This window comes from Pogona vitticeps, chromosome 5 (assembly GCF_051106095.1).
Source record: "Pogona vitticeps strain Pit_001003342236 chromosome 5, PviZW2.1, whole genome shotgun sequence".
Lineage (NCBI taxonomy): Eukaryota > Metazoa > Chordata > Lepidosauria > Squamata > Agamidae > Pogona > Pogona vitticeps.
The window spans coordinates 119628890-119650353 of record NC_135787.1 but is presented as its reverse complement, the minus strand read 5'-3'; the positions used below and the strand labels follow the sequence as shown (position 1 = coordinate 119650353).

The 21464-nt window shown below is 44.1% G+C and overlaps 1 long non-coding RNA gene across 2 annotated transcripts in view; it reads right to left on the bottom strand.

Annotated features, from left to right (window-relative positions):
- Positions 1-5780: 5780 nt before the first annotated feature.
- LOC140707401 (uncharacterized) overlaps positions 5781-21464 on the bottom strand; it is a 40643-nt gene continuing 24959 nt past the window's right edge. The window contains exons 2-3 of one of the 2 annotated variants that reach the window (XR_013545690.1): positions 6908-7059; positions 5781-6719 (exon numbers count right to left, since the gene is read on the bottom strand). This is a non-coding gene — a long non-coding RNA (uncharacterized LOC140707401). The remainder of the gene's footprint in view (positions 6720-6907; positions 7060-21464) is intronic. The other variant, XR_012087443.2, reaches the window with a different exon arrangement.

The window sequence follows — 21464 nt, the reverse complement described above, 5'->3', positions numbered from 1 at the left end:
AGCGCTCCTTCCCATCGATGCCTTCCGGGGCAAACGTGTTTTTAAGAAAGGGGAAGTTTCACGTGCCTGGGTATACGCCTTGATCAAATTACTTTGGAATACCGCCTAAATACACGTGTCTGGAAACCCCCGTAACCCAACTTGGCTACAGAAATATGCCTGGTGTGAGGCGGGTGATTCCTATAGCGGTGGTGAGGCACAACGCTTTACATGCATCAAGCCAGGCTGCGGGTCTGGCAAGAAGGCAGATCTGTGAAATTCAGAACGGATCCCAATGGTTTCGTAAGATTTTTTTGGTGGGATTTTTGGGAAACTACCATCAATCATAGATTCCATCTATGCCCACAAACTGCACTACAGAAATCATGGATCCTTTGGCACATGACTCTGCAGTGGCACAAGAACATGGATCTGAGGCATGGATCCACATGATTTCATGTGATTTTTAGATGTAATCATCCCTAAACCTTTTTCAGCCCATAGATCCCATTTGCACCCACAGACTACTGTGCACCACTGAAATCATGAGTTCTTTGGCGCATGCTTTTGCAGGTGCACAAAAACATGAATCCAACTTACAAATCCTCATGGATCCACATGATTTTTATGCAACATCCTCCTCAAACAATTATCACTCATCTGTGTCCACAGACTGCGCTGCAGAAATCATGAATCCATCAGCACACAGCATTGCAGTGATGCAAACACATGGATCTGATGCATGGATCCTCATGATTCTCAGGTAGGATAATCCTCCAAATCACTGTCCAGTCATAGCACTCATCTCTGCCCACAGACTATACAATAGAAATCATGGGCCCATCAGCGCACAGCTTTGCCCACAGACTACACCACAGTGCAAAAACACCAATCCAAAGCATGGATCCCCATGGTTCTACATGATTTTTGTATAGGATAACTCCCAAACCATTATCCGGTTCTATGGCCCATCTGTGCCCATAGACTGCTATACAGAAATAATGGGTCCATCAGTGCATGGCTTTGCAGCGGTGCAAAAACAGCAATCCAGGAAACAGATACTCAAGATTCCAGGTGTTTTTTTTTAATGCGGCATCCTCCTCAAACAGTGCAGCATCCTCCTCCCGTCTTAGGCCCTATCTGTGCCCCACAGACTACACCACAGAAATTATAGCTTCTTCAATTGATGGCTTTGCAGCGATGCAAAAACATGGATCCTAGGTACAGATCCACATGCATCCACATTTTTATGTTGGATCATCTTCAAATCATTGTCCAATCATACAGATCATCTGTGCCCACAGAGTATGATACAGAAACCATAGGTCACCCAGCACATGACTATTCATTGGCACAAAAACATTGATCTGAGACATGGATCCACATGATTTTTACATAGGAGCATTCAAAGACTACTGTCCAATTATAGGACACACCTCTGTCCACAGATTGTATTAGAGAAATCTAGGACACAGCTTTGTAGTGATGCAAAAACACCAATCCAAAGAATGGATCTTAAAGGATCTACATGATTTTTTTTTTACATTGAATCATTCGAAGGCAGTCGTTTTGGAGATTATCATACCTAAAAATCATGGAGATCTCTGCACATCAGATCCACATTTTGCACCACTGCAAAACCTTGTGCTGGGGGACCCATGATTTCTGTGGGCAGAGATAGTCCCTATTATTTGAGAGTAGTATGGGGATGATCCTATGTAAAAATCACGAGGATCGGTGCCTTGGATTGGTGTTTTTGTGCCACTGGTGAGCCATGCACTCAGGGACCCCGAGCTTGTGTGTTTTAGTCTGTGGGGAGAGATGGGACCTATGATTGGACAGTGGTTTGGGGATGACCCTGCTGAAAAATCATGTGGGTCCATGAGGAGCCGTGTTCTGGATTCATGTTTTTGCCCCAAAGGATCCATGATTTCTGTGGTGTAGTTTGTGAGTATAGATGGGATCTAATATTGGATGGTGGTTTTGCAAGAATCTCACACAAAAATATGAAATAATTAGGATCTGTTCTTGATTTCATAAGCCACCTTTTACTTTCTTTTCCAAGCTGCACTCTAGTAGGCATCTTGTGAGGAAATCCTGCTGATTCCAGAAAGGCTTATTTCTGAGTAAGCACATATTGCTGCTTTCTCCCAATCTGCTCAGACCAACAGCATTATAGGGGGTGCCCTCTTCTTTTGTTTTCCGAGTTGCATCCGTATTTATGAACGTTGCATTGCAGGTTAACAGGCGTGTTTTTCCTGAAGTTTTTTAGAGCAGCTTTTTCTCTTGCATCTAACAGAAGGGTGGTCTACCCCAACATTTCGCGACAGAACACCCTCCCCGTCCCCGATCATGAACCACATAGGAAAACAGACCCATCTAGTATTCTTTCATTAAAGAAAAAAATGGGAAGTGGCACCAGTCCTTGTGTGTGTCAGTTGAATAACAGGAGAAGTTGCACTATGGGGGCCTTTGTCGTCCTCAAGATAGAGTTGGCAATTCGGGTTTTTGTGTTTTGTTGGCAGTAGTGACAGACACACACGGATCCTCGCTTCTTCCGACTTACAAATGCGTCAGCCATCTCATAAGTTAAATGAATCGGAAGTAAACAAAACAGCCCGTCCAAGATTCTACGAATGAATACGTATTTCAGCGGGAGACTGATGGCTTTTATAAGTCGTCAGAGCGGACCAGAACAATTGAATTCAGCACCACATCCTAATAAGAAGTGAGAATACGGTGAGATCTCGGTAAACCTGCTTCCAAACCATGATTAAATGCTATTTTTAGCAAAGGGGGTGGGGGGAGAGGAAAAGGCGGGAGCATGTGCATGTGTGGAAGCGGGTGACGCAAGAATTCCGAAGCGTGGCGCAAGGCGATGGCCCGAAGGCGGGGGTGGCTGAAGGCTTGGCGAAAGGGATTCCTTGACTTCGGGCCAAAAACGGCGAGGGCGGCCTGCTTTCCCGAAAGCCTTGGGCCAAGAGCCAAAGAAACCTGAAGGAGGAGCTCTGCCGTTGTGCACAGACCCAGCGCTGACTCTACGGGAGGGGAGGGACACCCACAGCGCCTGGCAAACGTGGAGCTGCGATCAGCTGCTTCTCTTTCTAGTTTTCATTTCCCTTCCCTGGAAATCCTTCCCCTTCTTAAATCCACTAGTTGCCAAGTTCAGATCCCCTTCGATTCAGTTAAGCGATTTTCACAGGTGATGCTTAAATCACTCGTGATTGGCTACTACAAGTCTTTCTCTAGTCCTAACCAGCGTGGACTAATCAAGCTACAGTACTGCTGGTAAGTCAGCACGTGGGTAGATCCTGTTGATTTTAATGGGTGGTGCTACTCTAGCTGAGACTGCCAGTAAGCATCTGCCCACTGTCTTGTTTCTTGAAATCTACAGCCTGGTCTAATCCCACCAGACTGAACTAATTCCAAAGGTTTAGGAATGAGTAACGGTTTATAATTTGTACCACAAATCTGATTAAAATTTTACCCTCTGCACCTTGACTTAAGATGTCCTGGTGCCTTCAGAAGGGTTTTTACTCCTCAGGTGTAGATTTGTGCCTGAAACATTGTCATTACTGCTTGCAGTATAGATCATTCCCTTTATTCTTGCAGTGTATGTAGATTGACATACTGTATAGGCAAAAACTACCATCCACACAGATGGTGGCAGCTGTAGAGTGAATGGGGCACTACTGGCATGTGCCCCCTACTCCTTCAGTCTCTTGTCAAGACCCATAAAATACAAACAGAACACACAGGTACACCACCAAATATTTGTCTGTCAGGCACTGGGTTTTTCTCCTTTCTTGGCTTTCCCACAGGGGAAATGTGAGGGGAGCAAAGCGACTGAGAAACTGTCTCAAGGAAGGCTCCTCAAACTAGCACTTTAGTCAGGGAGTGACTTTCTTATTCTCCCTTTTGCAAGGAAGCGGGGCCTTTGAGAAGGCAGAAGGCTTCACAGAAGCCTATTATGGGCCAAATGGGCTGGCCTGGTGTGCCAAATTTAGATTTTACCCATCCCTAGTCAAGATGCTAGACTTAAACCCTTCCTTCCCTAGCTTGTCCATTCATGGCCTTCCTGCAAATAGTACTCAGTTCCAGCCCTGCTTTCCAGTCCCTGGCTTTCTTCAGCTTTCTGCCTGTTTCCTTCAGTCATTGTCCCCCATCATTAATATTTTTCAGCCCGTTTGGTCTGACTTCTTTAACCATCAACTTCCTTCACCAGCATTCACAGCATTCTCTTATTTTATCCCTGCAGTGAAGGACCCCAGTATTGTGAGGTTTCTTCAATTTTCCTTTCAATGGTTGCTTCATGACTGTCTTGTCTCCTCTACCCTTTTCCACAAGTGTCATTTCCTTCAGAATAATCCCTCCAGATGCTTGTTTTTCAGTAGTGCTCTCAGCAGTTTTCATTCTGCTGTGTCTCTGTCCCTTGTTCCTAACAAACTGTGACTTCTTTTCAGGGCTCAGCATCATGTATGAGGTTTCAGTCTCCAACAATCAACCTTTCTGTCTCAGTATTAGACATCAAACTGTTTAGTTTCCTCAGCAACTGAACATTTTCATCATACAAGCTTGGCCAATCAGCACCTGAGTTTTTTTACTGCTAGAAACAGTGTTTCTCCTCTGCTTTCTAAGCTTATTAATAGTCATACATTTTGCATTACAAATTAACCACCATGTTTTTCTGAATCTTTTAAGCACAGTGCTTTCCCTGGCAATATTAGTATTCTACAGCTAGAAAATATAGGGGTGTAAACAGTTTTTAAAAGAAGCTGAAAGGCCTACTGAGGCAGTACACTGGAATACAAAGAGCTGCATTCTCTCAACTTTCATGAAATCTACATTGCTGAAGGACACATTGGATAACGGTGGTGCTTCCTCTTCCCCGAAACCTCTTCAGTGTTGTTTGTCAGGTTTGAAAGCAGAAGTCCAGTAGCTGCAGTTGTTGACAGAATGCAGGACTGAGTTGCAGCACAGTCTTCCAAATCTATTCCTCTCTTACTTTCAGCAGTGTTTTCAAACAGATACGTTTATTTACAAGGAGCCCCTTTATGATTGTGCAGATATTATATAGGCTCAAATCAAATTGCTTACCATTGATTTGTAAGTTACCACTAGAGTAGACTCATTGAATGAGTGGAGATTTGGTGAGTCAATTCCTCTTTAAGTTCCACTGATTCACATGGAACTTAGTTGTGACTTACTATGTTAAAGTAAGTTACAACTAAAGTAGGCTCAGTTGAATCAGTGGAACTTATGGAGGAGTTGACTCACCAGATCTCTACTCATTCAGTGGGCCTACTTTAGTGTAACTCACTACACTAAGCTACAGAATTTCAGCCATAGTGAGTTAAATCAGTGTATGTTCAAGTATCCAGCAGGTTCAGAGAACTTCTAACTGCTGTTTCAAACTGCTATACGTACTTATGTCTCCTGTATTTCTCCCATACAGTACTTGTGCAACCAGTGAACTTGATCTGTGTTCTATGTAGTTGGCAAGCCAAAACAAGTCTGAAATTGTTCCCATTAATTAATGGGTTTCAGCTTGAGAGAAAAGTTGTGCTCCATGATTAGTAGTGGTGGGAATGGGCCTACAAATGGCTCATTTAAAAATACTAAAGTAAGTCATAAGTTGTGCCACGTGAACTGAGGTGTTAGTTAATAACAGATGCTGAAATCAACTGCGTCAAGCTGTACTGTATCCAAACATTTTCAGACCATTACTGACTGGGATAAATTTTCATCATTCCATGTTTCAGATATAAATAAATATTCAGAAATGAACAAATGCTCAGAAGTATTTTCATCAGTTTGGATTTATCTGCATCTTGTTTGATAGATTATCTAAAAGAGATTGACAGCAGCAAACGTTATGTACTCAGTCTTGGTTCTCAAACTTCACTAATATATGACATCTGTTTCATGGAGTTTATATCAACCACACTGTAGCTCAAAAAACAAGTGATCTAAATCTAAAATAGTTTACATTTGCTAATATTAAAACTGGAATACAAAATTTATCTGGCTTATTCTAAGAGTGAATTATAGAAAAGTAAATTTTATATTCCCCATCCAGACAGGATAACAGCTGCCAGTTGGCTTGACGTGATTCTAGTAGACAAGAATGAACAGGAAAACCATTTTTGCTCTATTCCTATTTGTGAACTATGGACACCAAGAGACAATGATACCCAGATTGTCTCTCTGTTGGGAAAGTGTGAAATACAAACAACCTTCACCAGAACACGGTTAATGATTGTTACAAGCATGCTACAAGAGATATTGAAGTGATTCACAGATAACATCAAGTGTTTACAAGGTGCAATAGCAACTGAGTTTGTACTGATTTTCAGAGGGAAGCCGTGTTAGGCTTTGGCAGCACGAGTATTTATGGAGTACATTCACGTTCCTTCAAATGTATTGCACTGGATTCATAAACAATACCATTGTTTTCTTAACATATAAATGCAACTGTTAAAAATCAAGTATGAGGACAGACTGAATGATTTTAATCCAAAGGCCATAAAATGTTCTTCTGAACTGTGCACCTCTTCTTTTACTACCCTGCCCTTGGCAGAACTTGCTGCAAATTGGCGCCTTCCTGTTCTGGCAGATGATAGAAGGGAAGTCTGTACCGTTGGTGGTTTCATCCCATGCAGTCTTGGCCTTCTCATGTTATCCTTGGTTGTGCAGGAAGGAGACATACTACTGCAATGCCCTGCTGGCCATGTGCAAGGCTGAAAAGGCAATACAGATTTTTTTCATTCTTTGATGTTATTTAGGGACTCCATAATTATTAACTAATTGAGATCTGTCTTGCTTACTTTGAAGAAAGCAACCTGATTTCAAGGCAAAAGGCAGTATGACATAACAAGTTGCCTGCCCAGTTTAGAATAAATGAAATATACAGTAGTGAATAAATTACCATCTAATATTGCTGCTTCCATAATTGAAGTTGACTGCCACAGGATGCAAACATCAATCACTCCCCTCCCTTCTCCATTGTTTTCTTCCTGGTAAGTCATTAATTAGTACATCTCAAGAAAAAGACAGCTTTCATGACTCATTCTTTGCACACTAAATAAATAAATAAATAAATCTGTTATTTAGTGAGAAACAACACAGAAATACCAAGACAGTTCTTATACTATTTATAGAAGGAACCATCCTCCTCCACTTTTTGCATTACGGCTATTATTTGAAAGAGATACTGTAGCAACTTTCCTTCTTCTGAACCTTCTGTTTTCTTTCTGACCTTTTTTTAAAAAAAAATCAATTTTCAAAAGCTGCTTGGTAGCACATTCTTAACTTATGAAACTCAAAGAATCGAGTGAGTTCTGAGAAACTTTGAGAAAATGATGGGTGGGAAATATAACCTTTCCACAAAGTCTTGAAGAATCATGCTGATACTTCACAGCAGACAAGCCTGAAGCATTGCCTAGTTTTGGACACAATTTTGCCCTTCTTTTGTAGTTTTGTAGTACTTATGACTTTTATTTAGCCTAGGCAGGTGATATAACAATGGTGGGCTAAATGTAGGCCATGGTGATCCCTGAGAGGCTCAAATGCAGCTCCTGAGCCTCACTGGGCTCTCAGCATGTCCAATACGTATTCCCCAGTTTAAAAAAAAAACTGTTCAGTCTCCACTTATGTCCAATAGAGAGCATGGGGCAATTTGGGGGACAGCACCCCAGGGCCTTCCATACCCCAATTGTTTTGATTCAGCCACTAAATGCAAAAGCGGTACAGATGGTACAAAGGTGTGTTTTTAAAAATACATTTTTATAGTAAAAAATAAAAAATAAAAACACTGGGCTATGTGAGTCAAAATAGCAGGTGCAGCTCTTTAGTGACAGAATTGATACAGCTCTCGACCTCTGGAGACCGCCAGTCAGTGTCAGAGTATTTTGGAACCCTCTGTTCCTGCACATTCAATGTACTGTACTGTACAGCCAATTATTACTTGACTCTGGCACCCTGTTTCATGAACTGCTGCAGTTAGGCAACTGGATTAATCAGTTTACCTCCCCTTACCCAGGAAATATTGTATGAAACCCTGTTTCTCTGCCTGGGGCCTCAGTCAGTCACAGCACTGGAGCAGATCAGCTTCTGTCCCCATGCCCAGAAAATAATGAAATTATATTTGGAATTGGCAGCTGCAGGCTTTGGTTGGAAACTGCTGCCTTAGGACCCCAGTCCAGCAAAGGGTAATGCTTGAGACAGGAGCCCCCATCTTTGGTTAAGGGGCACGCAGCAATAGAAGGCCGTGACTTGGTGAGCTTCCTTTCCTGCATCAGACATGTATTCTTATGGAACCCCCTCAGCACATAAGGTATTAAACAGAGTTAAGTCAATTTAGACTCTGGAAAGTCTCCATTTATTAGTCATATACATCCTCATTTCTCCCTTTGGACAGCAATGTGTCTTTATTTTCTTTCTGTATTTTGTCGTTGTAAGAAGGTCCTTCTCCAGCGGGGGGGGGCACTTGTGGTGAAGGCGGGAAACAGACACGGAGGCTCATCACGGGGTTCATTATTAAACACTTTATTGTAAACAGCTTCCAACTCTAAAGGATCAAACGGATCTTGCAACAACCGATCATTCAACAAATGGTACTTCTTAGGACGAACAGTAGGAACCGCGGTTTGTTCGCCTAGAAGGGAGCTGGCCCAAACTTCTCCCTGTCTGTCATCTGACGCAAAGGCGCGCTCCTCAGTGCACACACCGTGCCGCAGCAAGGGTGGCGGGCCCAATCTCCCTCTAAAGGTTTCTTCTGATATTCTGGCCCGGGCCGGATCACACGTCTCCCTCCCCCAGGATAGTTCAGGGGGAAAACTGAAACCTTCCATTCCAGGGGCTCAATACCTCTGCCTTTGGCTCCCAGGAATGGTGGATCCGGCAGTAGTCCCCCTCCGGTCATCAGATTAGGGAACCCCGATGTTGCTCCAGACGCTTGACTTGGGTCGAGAATGGGCTCAGTCTGGACCCCTCGGTGTCTTGGTCTGTCCACGTTTAAGTCTGTCCAAGTTCTAAAGTCCCGCGCGCCTCCTCCTTCTTTTATCTCCTCCCACATAATTAGATCCACCTCCTCCCCTCCTTCTTCCACAAGACACACCTCTTCAGCCCTCTCAGACACCACCTCCGTTTGGTCCAATTCTATCAGCACCCCTTCCACACATCCGCCTTCCTCTACATCTTCCTTTTTAACGGAGGACGGCACACTCTCTCGATCACCTTCACACGCCCCCCCTTCCGAGTGGGCCGTCCTCGACTCCAGTTCGGGCTCCCCTCTGTCCTGTCGAGAGAAATAGTCCGCATTAGAATGGGCTGTCCCCTTTTTATACTGCACTTGAAAAGAATAGGGTTGTAAGCTTAGATACCACCTGGTAAGTCTAGGGTTGGTATCCTTCATTCGGTTCAGCCACTGTAAAGGGGCATGATCCGTCACTAAAATGAAGGGAGCTCCTAACAAGTAGTATCTTAAGGCCTGAACGGCCCATTTGACTGCCAGCGCCTCTTTTTCTATGGTGGCATACTTCCTCTCCCGGTCGCTCAACTTTTTACTCAGATACATTATGGGGTACTCTACCTCTTCCTTCTTCTGAGATAGCACTGCACCTAGGCCTCTGTCCGAAGCATCCGTTTGCAATATAAAGGGAATAGAAAAATCAGGAGCGAAGCGACTAGGCAAAGATGACAATACCCCTTTTAACTCCTCAAAGGCTTTCTGTTCCGGTGGACCCCAATCTATTCGGCTCTTCTTCCTTTTGCGGGTTAAGTCGGTGAGAGGGGCAGCTACTTCTGCAAAGTGTGGCACAAATTGCCTATAATAACCAGCCAGTCCTAGGAATTGTTGGACTTCTTTCTTATCCCGCGGAACTGTCCATGACACTACTTTGTCTACTTTGTCAGACACTGGTTGAATCTTTCCTCCCTCTATTCGGAACCCCAAAAACTTGACCCCCTTCCTAGCTACTTTGCACTTGGAAGGATTAACTTTTAGCCCAGCTTTCTCGATTTCCCTCAAGACTCTCCTAAGGTGGTCAATGTGTTCCTCCCAAGTTTTGCTGTATATCAAAATATCGTCAATGTAAGCACCCGCGAAATCCTTTACCGGTTCCAACACACGGTCCATAAGCCTCTGGAAAGTCGCGGCTGCTCCATGTAGCCCAAAGGGCATTTTTTTAAAATGGAACAGCCCCTTGGGGGTGACAAAGGCGGTTTTCTCCTGGTCTTCCTTCCTTACTGGAATTTGCCAGTAACCTTTAGTGAGGTCCAGCGAGGTCAGGTAGACGGCCCCCCCCAGCCTCTCCAAGAGGTCATCCACTTTTGGCATTGGGTAGGCATCAAATTTAGAAATTTCGTTAAGGCGCCTGAAATCAATACATACCCTAACTTGCCCATCTGGCTTAGGAACTAGTACGGGGTAGCTTCGCCAAGGGCTGCGGGATGGTTCTATGATGCCTAATTTTTCCATCTCTGCTACCTCAGCATTGATAGTATCTCTCAAATGATAGGGCCAGGTCCTATCCCCCATTCTAGCAACCATCCCCGGGGGTGTATGAATTTCATGCTGAATGAGATTTGTCTCCCCGGGTATGCCTGAAAATACCGTTTCGAATTCCTTTTCCAACCTCCTCACATCTAGTTGTTGGGCCTCTTCCAAAATTTCATCAACCTCTAACCTTAGGTCTTTACTTAGGCACATACTTACTTCGGGACCAAATTCTTCTCCTACTTCCCCCCACAGGGCTTCCCTTTCCTTCCATTCCTTCAACAAATTGACGTGAAAAATCCCATTCTTTTTGGTCTTATCCGGCATGTATATTTCATAATCCACCGCTCCTACCTTCCTAACCACTTCGTAGGGACCTTGCCACGTGGCAAATAGTTTAGCTTGTTCGGAATGCATCAATAGCAAGACTTTTTGGCCTGGGTGGAATTCTCTAACTTTTACCCTTTGGTCATACCTTCTTTTTTGTCCCTCTTGGGCGTTTCCCAAATGATCTTTGGCAATACTTAGAACAGTCCTCAAATGGTCCCTCATTTCCATCACATGCTGTACCGTGATCTGAGCATCATCTTGGCCCTCTTCCCATTTTTCCCTCACCAAATCCAGTATGCCTCTGGGATTCCATCCGTACATTAACTCGAAGGGCGAGAAGCCCGTAGATGCTTGTGGTACCTCCCTAATGGCGAACATTAAGGGTGCCACTAATACATGCCACCTTCTAGGTTTTTCCATAACCAGTTTCCTTAACATGCCTTTTAGTGTTTTATTAAAACGCTCCACTAAGCCATTGGTTTGTGGATGATAGACCGCGGTGTGAATAGGTTTGACTTCAAGTAAGCGCCACATCTCTTTCAGTGTAATACTCATAAAGTTGGTCCCTTGATCTGTTATGACTTCTTTAGGGAAGCCTAGTCTTGTAAATACCTGCATTAACTCTCGCGCGATTACCTTAGCCGTGGTGGACCTTAAGGGGATTGCCTCCGGGTATCGGGTGGCATAATCCACCAACACTAAAATGTGGGTATGACCTCCTGCTGATTTAACCAGAGGTCCTACTATGTCAAGGCCAATTCTTTGAAAAGGGTGATCCATGAGGGGCATTGGCATTAATTCAGCACCCTTTGCTGGGCGCTTTTGCGTTTTTTGACATTGTGGACAGGTGACACAATACTCTCTAACTTCCTTTTCCATCTCTGGCCACCAAAACCTTTGCCTAATTCGTGCTTTCATTTTTTCCTCTGCCAAATGCCCAGCTAGGGGTACGTCATGGGCCAGTTCCATTACCTTACTTCGCCATTTCAGGGGTACCACCAGCTTCTTCCCCCCGTCTCCCTCCACCCTATACAACAATCCCCTATCCAACTCCCATCCCGTTTGCCCCTTCACCACAGTTCCCACCGGTTGAGCCGCTAGCAATGGTTCTTGAAGCGATGCATCGTCTTGCTGCATCAGTCGCATCTGTTCCCGCGAGGCGCGCTGCAAAAAATCGGACTGGTCTTCAGCTTTCAACATTTCTCCCTGCAATCCCTCCTTGATCTTCCCCACATCTCTAGATCCGACCCAATCTCTTCCCAGCAGCATTTCCCTCGATAACCCCGGCACCACACCTATATTCATCCTTCGTTCTTCTGCCCCTACCCTCACAGTGGCCCATAATGTCTGATATTTCTTTACATCCCCATGTATGCAGCGAACAGTCAATCCCTCTTCTTTTTTCTGTCCCAAAAGGTCCCGTACTAACGTCTTGGCACATCCTGTGTCTATCAAAGCCTTTTTCTTGTCTCCATTCACCCAGGCTTCTACCTCCCACCTCTCTGATGAATCCACTTTAGGGGGGGAAGGTTTGTCATACAGCCCCACCCACGAACAGTCGGCCCCCGGGCAATTCCTCCTCACGTGGCCAGGGACCCCACAGGCGAAGCAGACAGGGCGCCCCTCTTTGTTCTCGCGTACCCCTGCTCCGGGAGTGTAAATAGGGCGCCCGTCCTTGCCCTCTCTCCATCCCGTCCCAGGAGCATAAATCCGCTGATCCACAGTTACCGGGCGCACAGGTTTAGATCCAAAGGGTTCGAACATCTTCCCTTTGAATTTCTGCGTTCCGCTTGGCTCTACTGCTGACCGCGTGCTTGAATTAGAAAACGAAAGTGAAGCCTCTCCACCGCGTGGTTTGCCTTTCTCCGCCCAGGGGGTGTTGCCTTCTTTCGCAGCCTCCTCCGTCATACTATAATCCTCCAATAAGGAAATTGCTTTCTCCAGTGTCTTCGGGTTGTTTCGTTGAATCCAGTTTTTCGCGCCAGCTCCTAACGTCTGTACTAGTTGCTCCATAACAATCAAATCCACTACCCGCTCGCCGTCTTCTCCATTAGGTTTTAACCATCTCAACGCGTTTGCCCTCATCCGTTGCGCCACTGTGCGGGGGTGGGAACCCGGCTTCCATTTTAGATCTCTCAGTCTTTTCCGATACGTTTCTTCAGTCAAATTCAATGTTCGAAGTATAGCCCTCTTTACTGACTCATATTGGGAGGCCTCTTGTGTGCTCAAAGTATCCACCACTTCCTGCAACAGCCCCGTAAGGCAGGGAATCAAAATGAGGGTCCATTGTTCTCTCGGCCACCCAGCTGCTACAGCCACTCTCTCAAAGGTATGCAAATAGGCCTCAGGATCATCAGAGCTTGTCATCTTTTGCATACGAATGGGGGCAGGCCCTGCTATCAAGCCCCCCCTTACTGCTGCCGCCGGTCTCTCCGTTCTCTCTTCCTCTGGCCCTTGCCGCCTTATCTGTCTCGCGATCAGCGTTTGTTGTTCAACCAGATTTTCTATTAACTTCGCCTGCCGGTCCATAGTCTCTTTTAGTCCCAGCCATTCTTCCTTTCCCGCCTTCGGTACCGCCCCCGCCCCGCGTTGGGCGCCAGTGTAAGAAGGTCCTTCTCCAGCGGGGGGGGCACTTGTGGTGAAGGCGGGAAACAGACACGGAGGCTCATCACGGGGTTCATTATTAAACACTTTATTGTAAACAGCTTCCAACTCTAAAGGATCAAACGGATCTTGCAACAACCGATCATTCAACAAATGGTACTTCTTAGGACGAACAGTAGGAACCGCGGTTTGTTCGCCTAGAAGGGAGCTGGCCCAAACTTCTCCCTGTCTGTCATCTGACGCAAAGGCGCGCTCCTCAGTGCACACACCGTGCCGCAGCAAGGGTGGCGGGCCCAATCTCCCTCTAAAGGTTTCTTCTGATATTCTGGCCCGGGCCGGATCACACGTCTCCCTCCCCCAGGATAGTTCAGGGGGAAAACTGAAACCTTCCATTCCAGGGGCTCAATACCTCTGCCTTTGGCTCCCAGGAATGGTGGATCCGGCAGTAGTCCCCCTCCGGTCATCAGATTAGGGAACCCCGATGTTGCTCCAGACGCTTGACTTGGGTCGAGAATGGGCTCAGTCTGGACCCCTCGGTGTCTTGGTCTGTCCACGTTTAAGTCTGTCCAAGTTCTAAAGTCCCGCGCGCCTCCTCCTTCTTTTATCTCCTCCCACATAATTAGATCCACCTCCTCCCCTCCTTCTTCCACAAGACACACCTCTTCAGCCCTCTCAGACACCACCTCCGTTTGGTCCAATTCTATCAGCACCCCTTCCACACATCCGCCTTCCTCTACATCTTCCTTTTTAACAGAGGACGGCACACTCTCTCGATCACCTTCACAGTCGTACACTGCCCAGAGTAGTGGACTTGCTAGATGGGAGGTGTAAAGATTTAATAAATAAATAAACTTGTCTCCATATATTTCAAATAGTCTTAGGATAGAGTTGCCATATTATCTATTTAGCCATGTTTTACTTGGACTTTAGGCAAATCACCTTGTGCCTTTTTAAATCCCAGGTTCCAGTCTTTCACTGAAAAAAGAATGTAGCCTCTAGCACTTACAGAATCAGATATATTAAGCAAAGCATGTGGTCCATTGGACCAATTGTTTTGTGAGAAAGGAGGTTTTCAGAGTGATTAGCCAACAAGTGAAACTATCCATAGTTTGACAGAATCTTGCAAATGTAGAAATAATGACTCATCATCTCCCAGTTCATGGATAATTATGATTTTGCCTGGCCCTAGCTGGACTTCAAACAGCTGAAATCTATTTGTAGAGTTGCCTGTAAACAGTGCATAGAAAGGAATGAACCCCTAGGAATGAATGCTGGCTGGGGGATTGTGGGAGATGTAGTCCAAAACTTCTCCCCATGCATCTTATTGGGCTTCCTGAAAAATCAAGTTCCACTTTATGTCCCACAGGCTTCTGTGACCTTCGCCTGAGGAAACAAACAGTCAGGGACATATAGAGGAGGAAGAGGGAGGATACAGTGGTGCCTCACTAGATGATAATCCGTTCCACTGAAATCACTGTTTAGCAAAATCATTGTCTAGCAAAAAGCATTTCCCCATTGGAATGCATTGAAACCTGTTTAATGTGTTTCAATGGGGAAGAATCGTCGTTGTCTAGCGAAGATCAGTCATAGGAAAGCCGCTTTGCGAACCGCCAATCAGCTGTTTAAATCGCTGACTTGCGAAGCAAAGGTCCCAAAAACACCTGTTTGCGAACGCAGAGGGAGCTGTCAAAATCGTTGTCTAGCGAAAATCGGTTTGCGAAGCAGGGACCAAACATTGTTCAGCGAAATTACCCCATAGGAATCACTGTTTTGTGAATCGCTATAGCAATCGCAAAAAGCCAATGTCTAGCGAAAAAACTGTCATGCGGGGCAACTGTCTAGCGAGGCACCACTATATATTATTGGAAAATTCTTCAGCTCACCGAGTTTCTGTGTATCTTAAATTTCTAGGAAAATATTTCAAACAATTACTGAAAGCCTATTGCTTAGTGTGCATTTGGATTTGGATTTATTAAGAAGCAGAGATCGGCAAACTTACTCTCTTGGGGCTAGCAGAATGTCTAGAATTCTTCGCTGACCAACAAGGTCAGTGAATATTCCGGCTGCAGAATTCTGCACGGCGTAGTATGAAAGGCCCAATTCCCAGGCTCTGCTATGATTCTCATTCCCTTACTGTGGCCCACAGCAGTCAAACAAAACTGAAATTAGTATGGGCAGAGTTTAGGCAGGATTTATATTGAGGAAAAATAGTAGCATAATATTGGAGAACCTTACAGTAGGTGTGCCGTTAATGTGGAAAAAGACAGAAAAAAGATAGATGAAAAGTCAAACACAACAGAGTTATGAACGTTGTCATCTGATTTAAAAAAGAAAATGAAAGGGAAGATAGGGGGCAGTATGTCACCTTTCTGTATTCCTGTGTGGTATTCTCATGAATAGGGAGTGAATGGGTTGACTGCCATCTAATGGGAATATCACTGTGGTTAAACTGGGATTCAAACTTGGAACTCCCAGATACTAATCATCGCAGTCTGCCTGCTCTCTCAGATCAGTGGTTATTATATAAAGAATGCCACGGCTGAAACATACTAGTAGAAAGACAGTGCAACAATCCATATGTTTGATTTGCACAATATGCAAATCACACAACCTGATTTGTATGACATGCAAAATTGAGTGTCTGGATTTGGAGGATATGACAACTCTATGTAGAGGAGAAAGGAATCCTTCTTTGATCATAGTGTACATTACAGTTCACATAGCATAAAATGTGGCAGGCAAGCATTACTGCTAGTGGGAGTACTTTTGCCAGAACACTAGATATCTACCCCCAAAGTCTCCCCTAACAGCAACACAAGTTAAAAATCAGGGCTGACAGAAGGATTGGCTCCAGAGGGTCATGAGATCAAATATTTTCTAGACTAATATAAGGTTCATCATCCCAAGTCTTACCACATTCGTTTCAATATCCCAGCTTTTCAAGATTTAAAGGCTGTTATCAAGAGTGCTACACCCATCATAATTAATATAGTAGGGCTCCTGTATTCACCGGGAATTAGTTCCAAGCCTCCCCCAGTGGATGCCAGCAAACATGTGATAATAGTGAATACTGTACTGTACATGGCATGGTCTCTGGTTCCCTCTAGTAGTCAGTTCTGATAATGAGATTGTGGAAATACATATTTCTGGGATTTTTCTTTTATTATTTATTTTTTTCCAGACTGAATAAGTGAAACTGTGGCTACCAATCCTGTGGACGCATGGGTCCTACTGTAATTATGTGCCGTCATGTCAACTCCAACTTCCAGGGTTTTCTAAGTGTAGAGCATACAGAAATGGTTTACCATTTCCTTCTTCTGGGCTTCCCTGAGACTGTGCAGCTTTCCGAAGGTTACAGAGGCTGGCTCTTCTTCCGGGAAGCACAGTGGGGAATTAAACTTTTGACCTCTAGCTCCACAGCCAGGTACCCAATTCACTGAGCTGTTCTGCCAGCTCTAATGATCAGGGGGGTTGGGAACCAAGCCTTATGAGGAAAGGCTGAAAAAAATGGGCATGTTTAGCCTAGAGGAAAAAAATGACTGAGGGGTGATATGATAGCACTTTTCAAATATTTGAAAGGCTGCTATACAGAGGAGGGACAAGATCTGCTCTCGATCATCCCGGAGTGTAGGACACACAATATTGGGCTCAAGTTAAAGGAAGCCAGATTTTGGTTGCATATCAGGAAAAATGTCCTAATTGTTAGAGCAGTATGACAGTGGAACCAGTTACCTCAGGAGTTGGTGAGTGCTCCAACACTGGAGGCATTCAAGAAAAACTTGGATAATCACCTGGCAGATATGTTTTGATTATATTCCTGAGTTGAGCAGGGGGTTGGACTAGATGGCCTTGTAGACCCCTTCCAACGTCACTTTTCTATGTTTCTATGAACCACTGAATTCTGGAGATCAAGTTCAGCTTTGACCCCAAGCTGAAGTGCATCTAAATCAGTAGTAACACTCAGACATGCTTGCAGCTGCACTGCTACGTTATTCATGAGTAGAGAAGGGCACAAACCTAGCTTTGGCAGTTCAACCCGATTTGGCGTGGTGCCCACACAGGTGTTCTGTGGGCATTGTGTGCTTCCTTCCCCCACCTCCTCGGGCGATCACCCACACACCATCAGCAGCATAGGCTTCCCTGCCCTGAGTAGGCAATCACCCAAGGAGGCAGGACGGGGACATCCATGTTTCTACCAGTGACTGGGGGATCACCCAAGGAGGTGGAGGAGGGAAGTGGGCTCCGGCTGGTGAGCAGGCAATTGCCCAGAGGAGACAGGAGGGTAGTGTGCAGCACCTGTGGAGCACCTGTGTGGGTGCCAGGTCGAACTGGGCTGAACCACCTAAGTATGGTTTGTGCCCATCTCTATTCATGAGAACATTTCCCTGAAGCGAATGACAACAGTCTAAAATCGTTGGGTCCGCTCTACACAGGATGGGTTTCTTTAGGATTACTGTGACGGACAGGCCAGAAACCACACTTGTCCATCACAATGGAACACTGATTCAGTAGCCAATGGTTGTGCAGGAGGGCGGAACCAAGGAATATAAGAAGAGAATGGAGGACAGTTATAATCAGTTAGAGTTTCGGTTAGCCAGGAGTTAAGGGTTTCAGTTAGTGATGATATAGGACAGTTAGTTAGGAGTTAGGGAAAGAGTTAGGTATTTCAAAGAATTGTTTTGTAAAGAAACCCTTGAAAAGAAACGTATAAGAAAACTGAATGCAATGAGAACTATAAGAAATAAATAAATTGTTTTAAAGTGATTGAAACTAAATACAAAGTAACCAGCATATTTCCAAGTTAAATGAAGTTTAAAGAATATCAAATACAATACCATCTATGATTTCCTTGAGTCCTAAATATGTTAATCTGTTATATTTGACACGACTGATTCTGTGGTCCTACTTGGTAATTGAGGAAGGATTTCCCCTGGTGGCAGCGGAAGTGGAGACAAGAGAAGTTGTCAAGGCCAATCTGCTTGTTAGGGAGAATATATAGAGGAGCTGGGGGTGTGTGACAATTACCATATGACCGCCAACCTCAGGGCAGCAGGTACTGCCCCCTATTTAAAGAAGCATTCACTCATCTGGTCATAACCCTTCAGGTAGCTTTAATTCCATAAGGGATAATGATCAAGTGTCTGTTCAGCTGCCCTGCCGCGAGCAATGTCCTTTTTTTAAAAGAACAAATTAAGAGAAGGATCCCTTCTCAAATGGGATGGTATATCAATTGCAGAGAGAGATGGTGAACTGCCATTGGTACAGTCACTTCCAAAGAAGGTCCACTGCCTCTTCCCCCTTTCCCTCCCTCCTGTCTGCCTGCATTTCCTTTTATTCCTTTTGTTTTTAAAGGAAGATCAGAAACCAGTGCCTGTTTTTCAGATGAGTGTCCTGGACAGTTATAGGAGACCAGGCAGATGCCTAAGGTGCAGTGCAGTGCAGTGCCTAAAAGGTGGGGGAGGGACTCCTAAGACCCAGATATGGCTCACGTAGCATTAGGACTCTCAGCACATTGGGTGATGTTTTGACCCAAGCAGGCACCAACCCTTTGACTAATTTTCATGCTAGCTCGGTTACATGTTCCTCAAGCTGCTGCAAGCACCACTTAGGTACCTTTTCACATATTTAATGCCTAAAATATGAGGCACTACTGTTTAGTAACACTAATAATAATAATGCACTGTCAAGTTGATTCTGACATATGGTGACAGCCACCCTAAAAATCCCTTTCCCAGTATTTCCCATTCAGTTCCGCATCGACGTCAAAGTCTTAATGCTTACCTAGAAAGCCCTAAACGGTTTAGGGCCTCAATATTTGGCAGAACGCCTACTCCCACCAAGGTCTACCCATATCACCCGAGCGAATCAGGAGGTGAGGCTGAAGGACCCTGATGCCGAGGGAGGCCCGGAAGGAAAAAACAAGAAACCAGGCCTTCTCGGCGGTGGTTCCTTGCCTCTGGAACAAGCTTCCTCTAGAGATTCATGCGGCCCCTACGCTGGGAATCTTTAAAAACCAATTAAAAACATGGATGTTCACACGGGCCTTCCCTCCAGTTGATATTTGCTCTTTTCTTCTTTATTTGTTTTTTATTTTCTTTTTTTCCACCTTGAAGAATTTGTTAGATGATGTAATAATTTTTTGTGTTATATTTATATGTCCTTTTATGTATGTATTTGGAAGTGCCTAGAGTGGTCGTAAGACCAGATAGGCGGGATATAAATAAAATCAAACAAAATAAATAAATAAAATATTTTGCAGTTGTTCCTTTTATCCTGTCCCAGCCAGAGCTCCATTCCGCCAAGCTAGTATCCTGGGTGTTCTATGAAACTCTTAATTGTGTTCCTATTAATAAAGATAGCTTTATGTGATGTGGGTGTGTTTTCATTTGTTAGTACTCTGGGTTTCTTATTCTTAGTTCCATATAAAACAAATAACAAGGAAAGGTTGGTTTAAGCAATCAAACAGGATTTTTATTTAGGGACATAAGTAATAATAGAAGCGATGAGAAAGGTAGGTTCTTGGCTATAATTGATCAGGTTTGAAAAAAGTAGTAAGCTTTAAATATATTTCTTTAGAATTTATAGTTCTGTTCTGTCTTTTTATTTATCGTATTATTGTTTATTATTAAAATAAAATATTTCTTTTAGAATTCAAAACAATTATATTAGAGATTCTCAATTTTCCTTAGAAATACACACTACCTATTATAGACACTGTCTCTTTATCAACTCCATCTTACGCTATTACTCTCAAGCAGCCTTTCTTCAGCTCTCTGCTCTAACTTCCTGATCTTTCTCCCCAAACAGTCATATCTGAGATTAACTGCAGACTGCACTCCCACAAAAAATTCAAGTCACATCAACCAATCACTATTCGGCTACTCAACTGCCAATCATTACTGTAGTCCACCATCCACAACACAAGCATTAAAAATGCTTCCTCAGAGACCTGATCTAGGTGGTTAGACATAAATCTATATATAACAGGCTTGAAATGGACAGGTGGGGGAAGTGCCCAAGACGTGTGATGTCTGGCAGATCTACAGCCATATAAAATGTGGAAGACCATGTATGTGGGGGTGGGTGCCTCTCTGGGCTAGAGGCAGCACTGGGTACCTTGATGGAATCTGTCACAACAACAGCATCAAGGCTGCTTAGATCTCCTTGACGATGCCAACAAGAAAACGAAACAGGTGAAATAATATCAGTGAAATTATATCAGTGTGCTGCTCCATACTGCATGTTTGCTCTTTCTCCCTTCCTCGGTTATTCACTGATCCCAAGTGCTTCAAGGGGGCAATTATTCTATGATTATTGCCATGCATAATAACTACCTCTGCATTTGCCTATGCTTATTCTCTGCCACACCCCTAATTAAACCAATATTGTGAAAAAACCAGAAGTGTCCTGGATCAAATTCATCCATACTCTTAATTCCATTAAGGTTAATAGCATTCATTATGACTTCAGTTGTGTGTCATTTATGCTTTCCCCCTAATTGTTCCGTTTTCTCAGTGAACTATAAAGAGCATATTATTTAACAATCCCTCAGATTACTTTACTGCCTTCATTGTGCTTCTCCCTGAAATCTTCAATTTTGTTTGTTCCTTCCGCAAGAAACATACGCTACATTTTATTAACATACCTTCTTTCAATGTATAATGGCATGGCAGTAAAGGGGAAAAGGAAATTCAATTAAGGGAATGGAAGCAATTACAGGGGGGAAATTGCTATGCCAATTTCCCCCCTGATTTTAAAAGGGGGAAAGATTCCAAAAGAGTGTTTAAGCTTTGTGACTTGATTTGTTCATCAAATATAATTGAATGAAATGGCATTTCAGTCTTTGCAATCCCGAAAAAGTAGGAATTCCTTCAAAGACTGACATTGCAAATGGGGGGCAATTACTGATACCAGGAATAATAATGGCTGGAAACCTACTGACATTTGTGTAAAATTTAGATAACCTGATGTGGTTAATTGATGAAGTACCAGAGCACATCTTCCTTCAGCAACCAAGTACATGACCAGGCATGTGACTGAGAGGCATCCCAGT